Below are 9,352 nucleotides of genomic sequence, written 5' to 3'. Positions count from 1 at the left end.
GACATGGGGACATGGGGACATGGGGAGATGGGTCTGGGGCCCGGGGCATGGCCCCTGGATCTGGGTCAGGGACATGGGGACGTGGGGAGATGGGTCTGGGGTCTGGGACATGGCCCCTGGATCTGGGTCAGGGACATGGGGACATGGGGATATGGGGACATGGGGAGATGGGTCTGGGGTCTGGGGCATGGCCCCTGGATCTGGGTCAGGAACATGGGGACATGGGGAGATGGGTCTGGGGTCCGGGGCATGGCCCCTGGATCTGGGTCAGGAACATGGGGACATGGGGAGATGGGTCTGGGGTCCGGGGCATGGCCCCTGGATCTGGGTCTGGGACATGGGGACATGGGGAGATGGGTCTGGGGTCCGGGGTATGGCCCTGGATCTGGGCAGGTATATGGGGTGCTGTGGTTTGGGGTCTGGGCTCCTGCCTGGGACCCAGGGTGCTGTGGTTTGGCTCCCAGCTTCTGGTTTGGGGCTGTGGTCCCAGTTCAGAGACATGGGACAGGGGTCCCGTGGGGGTCAGGGACGTTCGGGGGTTCCTTGCCGAGACCCCCTCCCCACCGAGGCTTTTGTGTCGGGCTGCTGCTGCCCTCTGCCGAGACCCGGCCGGGCTCCTGGGCCAGCCTTCCTCCCCGCACGGCCTCCCTCCTCCTCCTCGGGTCCCTGGTCACCGCTGGGACACCCGGCGGGTCTCCAGCTGGCCAGACCTCCGCTACTCCTGCAGCAGCCCCCTGCTTGCCCCAGCCCAGGCCTGCCCCTCTCAGCCGGGTTATATTCGTTTATTTTCTATAATATTCCCCATAGCAGCGCCTGCCTGCCCCCCCCCTCGGACGCGGCTCCCATCCCATTTTGGGTCCCGGAGCCTCCCCTGGCCATTTCTGGGAGCATTTTTGGGGTCTCTCTGCTCCGTCCCCGGGCTTTCCCCACCACGTCGTGCTGGAGAACACGCCAATGCCTATCACGGTAATTTTTCAATCGCCGGAGCCCCACAGGCGATGCTCTTGCTGTGGTTGTGTCCTTCGATGCCGCAGCCCACGGCATCTTTTTGGGGGCTGCCGGAGCAACCGGGGTCTTCTTCCCACCATCCTCATCCTCGGCGGCTGCAGTTTGCTGCTCTTCCTCAGCCCGTTCAGGCCGTCCCTGATGACTCACGGCTGGTGGAGCCCATCCAGAGATGTCCAACCCGGCTGATCCCGGCTTCCTTTGGCTGCAGTTATTTTAACCGCCGCCTTGCTATGGGATTTACCGGCCAGTTCAATGCTGGTGCTAAATCAGCGGCGGGGTTGCTCTCTTGCATCCGTGCTGACTCAGCGTTTGGGCTGCCGGCTCGCTGCAGAAGCACTAAATATACTTCTGCTGGGGTGGCAGATGGGTCCCTGCCATGAGTCCCTGGGCTACCAGCCCCTGGGCTACCTGTCGTGCCCCAGATCCTGCCATCAAGTGCAGCTCTTCATTTGGGGGTCCCCACGTCAGCCCATAGCTCCCACCTTGCTGCTCCTCTGGCTTCAAGCAGCTTATGGACCAGAGCTTGGGGTTCCCAGGGTCTGTGCACCCACAGGGCTTGTGGTTGCCCTCCATCGCCTTCATCATTTGGTTTAACGGTTGGACTCGATGATCTTAAGGGTCTTTTCCAACCTAAATGATTCTATGACTTCCAGTAGCAGAGGGCCTTGGAGAGCTACAACCTGAGAACCGTCAGGAGAGATGGAGAAGGATACAGACCCACAACCCTCAGAAGACCATGAGGAGCATCAGGAGATCACCTGGAGGTCACTAACGGGGGCTGAGACTCGAGTGTTGGACACTGGCGGCTCCTCTCTCCTCCTCCACCGCTCCCAAAGGCTGCTGAGCCTCGGGATGCGATTCCCCGGTGCCGTGGGAGAACCCCGTGGGCAGCGGAGTGGGAGAAGCAGAAAAGGCCTTGACGCTGGGCAAGCACTGCGATAACTAAGGCATCCCTCTTATCAACACTGTTCTCAGCCCAAATCCAAACCACAAGCTGCTATGAAGAATTTAACTCTATCCCAGCCAAACCCAGTACAGAAAGGAAGAGGAAAAGCAAGGAAACTTGTGCGCCGAGGTAAAAATTGTTTAATAAATGAAGAAGTGGCAAAAGAGGGAAAGAAAATAAAGAAATCAAAACAAGCGATGCCAAGGCCATCGCTCACCATCTCCCACGGTCCCGAGCAAAAGCTGGCCCAGCTCCCCCAACCCCGCAGGACTGGGAATGGCAACACCATCCCAGTGCTCTTGGATCACAGCACTGTTGGATCACAGCTGGAGAGCCCAGCACCGTGCTGGATGCTATGAGAAAAACCAACTCCATCCCAGTCAAAACCAGCATACCCAGCAAGTCTTCCCTCCCTACACTTGAACACCATAGCAAGAAGAGGTTGCACATTGCTTAGTCCTGCCTAAAAGCTCTCCAGTCCTACCTAAAGGTCCCCCAGTCCCACCTAAAAGCCTCCCAGTCCCACCTAAAAGCCTCCCAGCCCCACCTAAAAGCCTCCCAGCAAGCCCAGTACACCCATTTTCTCCCCACACCACGATACACAACACACAGAGACAATCTCATGGAGGAGTCGGGGGGCTACGGCCACGCAGCATCCTCCTCCGGGCAGCCCCTCAGCAGCGCGGCTTCGGTCCGGTGCTTGTAGCCGGCCCCGTCCTCCTGCAGCCGGCTGAGCCAGCGGAGGACATTGCCCTGGGGGTCGACCTCCCCCTCGCACCCCCACCGCATCTCCAACGGGAAGCCAGAAATAATTTGGTAGGGGGTTAGCTCCGCTCCCTGCGCCCATACGGACCTGAGCCCCGCCAGGATCAAGGGGAGCATCTTCACCCACTCCTTGCCGGCCCTCCGGGCCAGCCGCTGCAGGGCTGCCGTGGCGGGTCCCGCCTGGCCGGGCTGCAGGATGTCCCACAGGACATCCGTGCCGGATGGTGCCATCACCAGCTGCACGGCATCCCGGAGGAAGCGTGGCACATCCTTCACGAGGATGGCGCGAGGAGTCCCGTACCGTGCAAAAACCTCCTCGCAGAGCACCTGGGCCACCTCCTCCACTGTCTTCTCCTGCATGGGAAAGGCTTCCACCCACCCCGAAAACTCGTCCTCCACCACCACGAGGGAGCGGTGTCCCTCCTCGGTCTCGGGGAGGCCACTGATGTAGCCCAGCTGGAGATGCGACCAGGGCCCCTCTGCCCGCTGGGGCAGCACCTTGCCTGCTCCGTCCCTGCCCGCAGCGCAGAACAGGCAGCCCTGCACCCATCGGGCCACCTCCTCGCTGTCACCTTCCCAGGGCGCAACCTGCCGCACCCTTGCCAGGGTCCCCTCCACCCCCTCGTGCAACCAGTTGTGACACCGGGCAATTATTTCTTGCTTCTCGTGCTTCGAAGGCTCCCAAATTTGCTGACTGCCCACAGCCCCGACGGACATCACCGTGGCCCTCCTGCCCACTTCCCGGCTCCACTCCCTCTCCTCCGGGTCCTCGCTCCCGTCCCCTCCCACGTACCTGATGTGCAGCATCCCCGGCTTGGCGCGGATCCACTGCAGGACGCTCAGCCACGGACCCTTGCTGGGGTTCACCCACAGCTCCCCCTCCCACTCGCCCATCTGGCTTTGCAACTTTTCCACCAAGGACCAGCAGCCGGTGTACAAATAGAGGGGCGAGGAGCATCGGTGACGGTGCAGGAGCTGCCCGAGAGCCACCAGCTCCGCGCCCAGCAGCGAGTCGCCCTCGGCCACCCCCAGCAGCCATCGCTCTTCCAGGTTGGCCGCAGCAAAGCCGATGGAGGAAACCTTCTTGCTGGCCGTGAACCACACGTGGGCCTTGGGGACGTGGGGGGGCAGCAGTCGTAGGGGGGGAGCGGTGGGGACCGGGGTGTCGGGGGGGTGTCCCCACCCAGGCTGGGGTCCGCTTGCCGTCGCCCCTCCGTTCACCAGCAGCAGCGTCCACTGCGCCGGGTGCGGGTTCGTCCCGCGGGACCCCAACGCTTCGCCCCACAGGAGATACTTCCAAGGGGAATGGGGCATCTGGATAAGGATGGGGGCCGGCCCCGTGAGGGTCTCGAACGCCTGCACGGCCCAGACCGCCGCCAGGCACCCCTTCTCCTGCGGCAGGCAGGAGACCTCGCGGTCCTTCAGGATGCGGGAGCTGTGTCCCACCGGGACCAGCTGGCCCCATTTGTCCTCCTGCAGCAAGGTGGCTCCCACCGCCTCTTTGCCGGTCGTTAACCTGATAACGAAGGGCTGGGACTTATCGGGGAATGGCAGGGTGGGTGCTGCCATGACAGCGTGTTTCAGGCGGCTCAGCGCCTGCTCCTGCTCCGGTCCCCATTCCCATCCGACCTGCTCCATGGTGAGGCGGTGGAGCGGCAGGGCCAGCTCCCAGTAGCCGGGGATGTGATCCTGCAAGGAGCCAAACTGTCCGAGCAGCGAGCGGAGGCCATGGACATCCCGCGGGCAGGGTGCTTTGCTGAGGGCCTCCAGCTTGCTGGCCTGGATCTCTCGCCCCTCGGCCCCGATTGTCATCCCCAGGTAGTCCACCTTGGGCTGGACCAGCTGCGCCTTCTCAAACTTGGCTTTAAAGCCTGTTTTTTGGATCAGCTCCAGGACTCTCCTCGTTCGGGCTTTGGTTTCCATTTGGCTTTTCCCAGCGATGAGGATGTCGTCGACATAGGAAAAAACCCAAGGTTTATCTCCTTCGCCCAGCTGGTACAACATCCGAGCCACCCGCCGGTGCACGATGGAGGTGGTGCTGTGGAAGCCCTGGGGCAGGCGGGTGAAGAGGTACTGCCGGTCCCTGAAGGTGAAGGCAAACCTGGCTCTGGAGCCTTCTGCCAAGCGGATGGCGAAGGAGGAGTTCGATAGATCCACCTTCGAGAAATAGCTGCTCTTGGGGCTGAGGGTTGTGATGAGCTTGGTCCTGTCCAGGGCCACCGGAGCCACCACCATGGGGGTGGCCCTGTTGACAGCTTTGCAATTCAGCGTCAGGCGCCACGTCTTCCCGTTGGCCTTTCGGATGGGCTTTAAAGGGCTATTGGAGGAAGAGGTGCCTTCCACCACAATGCCATCATCTAGCAGGTCCTGCAGGATGCTCGCCACCTCCTCTTCCACGTCTGCTGGAAATGGGGGTTGCCACTGGAAGGGCACCGGTGCCCCGCTCACCTCCTCCTCCTCGGCCACCAGCCCACAGTCCGTCTCGTATCGTGCCCACACGTCCGGGAATTCCTCCCTCCACTGCTCTTCAGTCCTGACCTCTGCCACCCTGAGATGGCAGATCAGCTCCGCGGGCCTAGGAAGAGCTGGTGGATCTCCCTGCTCCAGTAGGTCATCATCAGGGTCCTCCCAGATCTGCTCATTCCCAAATGGCTCCAGCATGGCAGGGAGGTGCTGATCGTCCCCGTACACAGTCCCACCGATGGAGACGGGGACGTCGTGGTACACGGCAAGGTCCTGCAGCCATGGGCGCTGCTCTACTGTGGTGACGTCCCCACGGGTGTCCACCAAAGCACCCACCTCCTCCAAGCTGCCCACCCTGGCTCTCACCCCCCCCAGCCCCTGCTCCTGCCTGTCGCTCTCGTTCCCCGTCTCTGCAGGGTACATCTCGGTTTGTGTCTGCAGGATCACCTCCATCAGCCTGACCGCCAGGTCTCTCGTGGACCTCCCTTCCCACCTCGCCATGTCTTCTCCCAGGCGCTGCAGCTTCTCCCACACTTGCCTCCTCCGCTCCTCCCCAGACCTTCCCTCTGCTGATGGAGGCTTAAAGTCCTGCCTGTCCCCGTCCCCTCGAGGGATGGTGGCAGCATCCTTGTCCTCCACCCACAACCCCAGGCTCTGGGGCGAGCCGATGGTCCTTCCCTCTTCAGCCTGACTGGCACCCGCCTGGACCAGGGGCTGAGTTTGACCCATCTCATCCCCGCGGCCACCACCTCCCCTCGGCACGTCCCTATCCTGTGCTTTGTGCCCGACGATCCGCTCATCCCAACCGTCTTCCCTGAGGTGTGGGACCGTGCTGCGGATGCTGACCGCCGTCCCCGAGGCCACCTGCTTTTCCTGCTGGGCTTCCCCACCTCGGGTGGCTTTTCGGCAGGTCCCCGGCTCCTTCGGCAGCCCCGGCGCTTTCCCCTCCAGCTTAACGCATCTTCCAGCGGCTCTCCGGCTCTCCTCGGCTCCTCGGGACGCCCGGCGCTGCTTGGTCCCATCCTTCAACCTTGCTATGCGCCACAGCAACCGCAGGGCCCTGCTCTGCCACCAGCCTTTACCGGGGCGCCGGATCTGGCACAAACTGGTAAACTCCTCCTCCGGGTCCCCCACCGCCGGCTGCCGGGGGACAGCACCTTCCACCCACGGCTTGGGACCGCTCTCCTGGATGAGCATCCCCAAATCCCCTGCTTGCGAGGCTGGCGGTGGGGGGAGACCCCCTTTCCGCTTGTCCTTCCTACTCCAGAAACGGGCCATCGCCCCGAAAACCGGGAAGGAAACTGGGTGTCACCCCACCGGCCCCTCGCCTTCGCCGCCCACTGCCGCGGCACGGGGGCTTGCGGTGGGACTGAGGGACGTCCGTCTGTGCCAGCACCGGCAGGAGCGGCAGCAAAAGGGTTACAAGGCTGCTCTGTGCCTGGGGAGGAAGAGGAAGCTGGGGGAGGAAGAGGAAGGTTGGTCAGGCCTCTCTCAGGGGGAGGATGGCAGCAAGATCACAGCCAAGATGGCCCCTGCTCCGCAGATGTCCCCTCTTCCACGGAGATGTCTCCTCTTCCACGGGCGGTGGGGCTGCGGGGAGCAGAGCGGGGTGTGAAGCCCTGGGAAGGGGGGCAGCCCCCCGTCACCCCCAGAGCCTGCACCCACCTTCCCCACGGCCATGGCTGGCCCAGGCCAGCTCCCACCCCGCCTGGGACTGCCCAGCTGTGGACGGAGGCAGAGGGGAGAGCCCCCCACCCCAGCCCCAAATGGTCTGGGGAGAGCGTGCACCCCATGTCCCTCCCACAGTCCCGGGAGACCTTGCACCCCCATGCATCCCCACGCACACGCGTGTCCCGCACACGGCCCCGGGAGAACATGCACCCATGCCTCCTGCACATGGTCCTGGGAGAGCTTGCACCCCCATCCACGCCCATGCACACGCGTGTCCCGCACACGGCCCCGGGAGAACATGCACCGACATGTCCCCCATACAGTCCCAGGAGAGCTTGCACCCCCGTGCACCCCCATGCACACGCGTGTCCCGCCCATGGCCCCGGGAGAACATGCACGGACGTGTCCCCCATACAGACCCGAAAGATCTTGCACCCTCATGCACACGCGTGTCCCGGGAGTACACGCACCCACGTCTCCTCTGTGCAGTCCGGGGAGAGCTTGCACACACACACACACCTCCCCTATTCCGCACCCCCACTCCCCCACGCGTCCCGCACACGGTCCAGGGAGCCCATGCACCCCCGCTCCCCCACGCGTGTCCCGTACCAGGTACCGTCCCGAGCGGGCGCTGCAGCCGGGCTGGGAAGAGCTCCCGGGGCGGGGGGCTCCTCCCCTACGGGGCCGTGGGCTGCTCCCTCCTCCTGGCGTGGCGTGGTGGTGGGGGGTGGGCAGCAGGTTCTCAGCCCCTGCGCGCCGCCCCCGCCCCTTTACTGGGCGCCAACCAGTTCTCCCAGTTCCCAAGGCTGCATTTTTGCACTGGGCCGTCATCAGCAGCCGGGAAGTTGTTTATCGCCCCCGGGGGGGGGGGGGGAGCTGCGGTTTCGGGCTGTGGGGCCGTGGGGGAGCGTAGGGGGCTCGAGGGGCCCATAGCCGGGAGCGGAGGGGGGGGGGGCGTGCCTCAGTTTCCCCCGTGGCACTCGGGGATGTTGCAATTCTTGGGAGAGGGGAGGAGATGGGGGGGGGTCCCACGCAGCCCACGCTGGGTACGCGGCCGCGGTTGGGAAGGGGATGCCCCGTTCGCACCAGCCCCCCCGCGGCCGCAGCACCCCAGGGGAGGGGGAATAGGGGTCCCGTGGGGAAGGGGGAGTTTGGGAGTTGTGTAATGGGGTGCGTGGCGAGCTTTTACCCCCCAAGATTGCAGCACCCGGATTTGGGGTGCCCTGGGGACCCCGGGGAGGGTGCAAGGTCCCCGTTCCCTCCCCCCCCCCCGCACACGCACGTTTTGGGCACCGCGCACCGGCGGGGGGGGAACGGGGCGGGATGGGGGGGCACCGGAGGGGGGCGGGCCGGGGCCGGTCCCGCCGGTTCCAGAAAGCTCCGGGGCCGGAGCGGGGCGGACCCGCAGAGCCGCGGCCGGATAAATAGGGGCGGGCGGGGGCGGGCGGCCGCGGCGGAGCTCGCCAGGGTGGTAACGGCAGGTACGGTTCCCTTCCCTTCCCTTCCCTTCCCTTCCCTTCCCTTCCCTTCCCTTCCCTTCCCTTCCCTTCCCTTCCCTTCCCTTCCCTTCCCTTCCCTTCCCTTCCCTTCCCTTCCCTTCCCTTCCCTTCCCTTCCCTTCCCTTCCCTTCCCTTCCCTTCCCTTCCCTTCCCTTCCCTTCCCTTCCCTTCCCTTCCCTTCCCTTCCCTTCCCTTCCCTTCCCTTCCCTTCCCTTCCCTTCCCTTCCCTTCCCTTCCCTTCCCTTCCCTTCCCTTCCCTTCCCTTCCCTTCCCTTCCCTTCCCTTCCCTTCCCTTCCCTTCCCTTCCCTTCCCTTCCCTTCCCTTCCCTTCCCTTCCCTTCCCTTCCCTTCCCTTCCCTTCCCTTCCCTTCCCTTCCCCTTCCCTTCCCTTCCCTTCCCTTCCTTCCCTTCCCTTCCCTTCCCTTCCCTTCCTTCCCTTCCCTTCCCTTCCCTTCCCTTCCCTTCCCTTCCCTTCCCTTCCCTTCCCTTCCCTTCCCTTCCCTTCCCTTCCCTTCCCTTCCCTTCCCTTCCCTTCCCTTCCCTTCCCTTCCCTTCCTTCCCTTCCCTTCCCTTCCCTTCCCTTCCCTTCCTTCCCTTCCTTCCCTTCCCTTCCCTTCCCTTCCCTTCCCTTCCCTTCCCTTCCCTTCCCTTCCCTTCCCTTCCCTTCCCTTCCCTGAGTTTTGCCGGTCTCAGCCAGTGCTGGAAGCCCCTCACCAGGACACCCACCCACCCTAGTTTGGGGGTGCAGGGGTCATGACTGGGGGTCAGCCAAGGGGGTGCCACGGCCACCCCTGGGTGTGGGGGACCCGCCGTGGGGCAGAGGTGGGGACTGTGCACCCCGGGGTGCCCCCCGCACCTCCGGGCCGTGCTGGGGGGGGGGATGCAGCGGGCGGATGCTCATCCCATCGGGCAGGAGTTTCCCACAATGCCCTGGGCCGGGCGGGATGGAGCTGGGCTGGGCTGGGGGGGGCTATTTGGGGGGCAGCACTGGGGAGGGGGC

The 9,352-nt window shown here is 64.4% G+C and overlaps 1 protein-coding gene across 2 annotated transcripts in view; it reads left to right on the top strand.

Moving 5' to 3' along the window:
* The first annotated feature begins 8,225 nt into the window (after nucleotides 1-8,225).
* Nucleotides 8,226-9,352, top strand: part of CLU (clusterin) — a 6,438-nt gene continuing 5,311 nt past the window's right edge. The window contains exon 1 of one of the 2 annotated variants that reach the window (XM_075144745.1): nucleotides 8,226-8,334. The gene's annotated coding sequence lies outside the window, so the exon portion shown is untranslated. Of the gene's footprint in view, nucleotides 8,340-9,352 lie in introns of both variants that reach the window. The other variant, XM_075144746.1, reaches the window with a different exon arrangement.

This window comes from Calonectris borealis, chromosome 3, assembly GCF_964195595.1.
Source record: "Calonectris borealis chromosome 3, bCalBor7.hap1.2, whole genome shotgun sequence".
Taxonomy (NCBI): Eukaryota; Metazoa; Chordata; class Aves; order Procellariiformes; family Procellariidae; genus Calonectris; species Calonectris borealis.
Note: the sequence above shows the minus strand (reverse complement) of the source record. Positions and strands in the feature narration are given on the sequence as shown.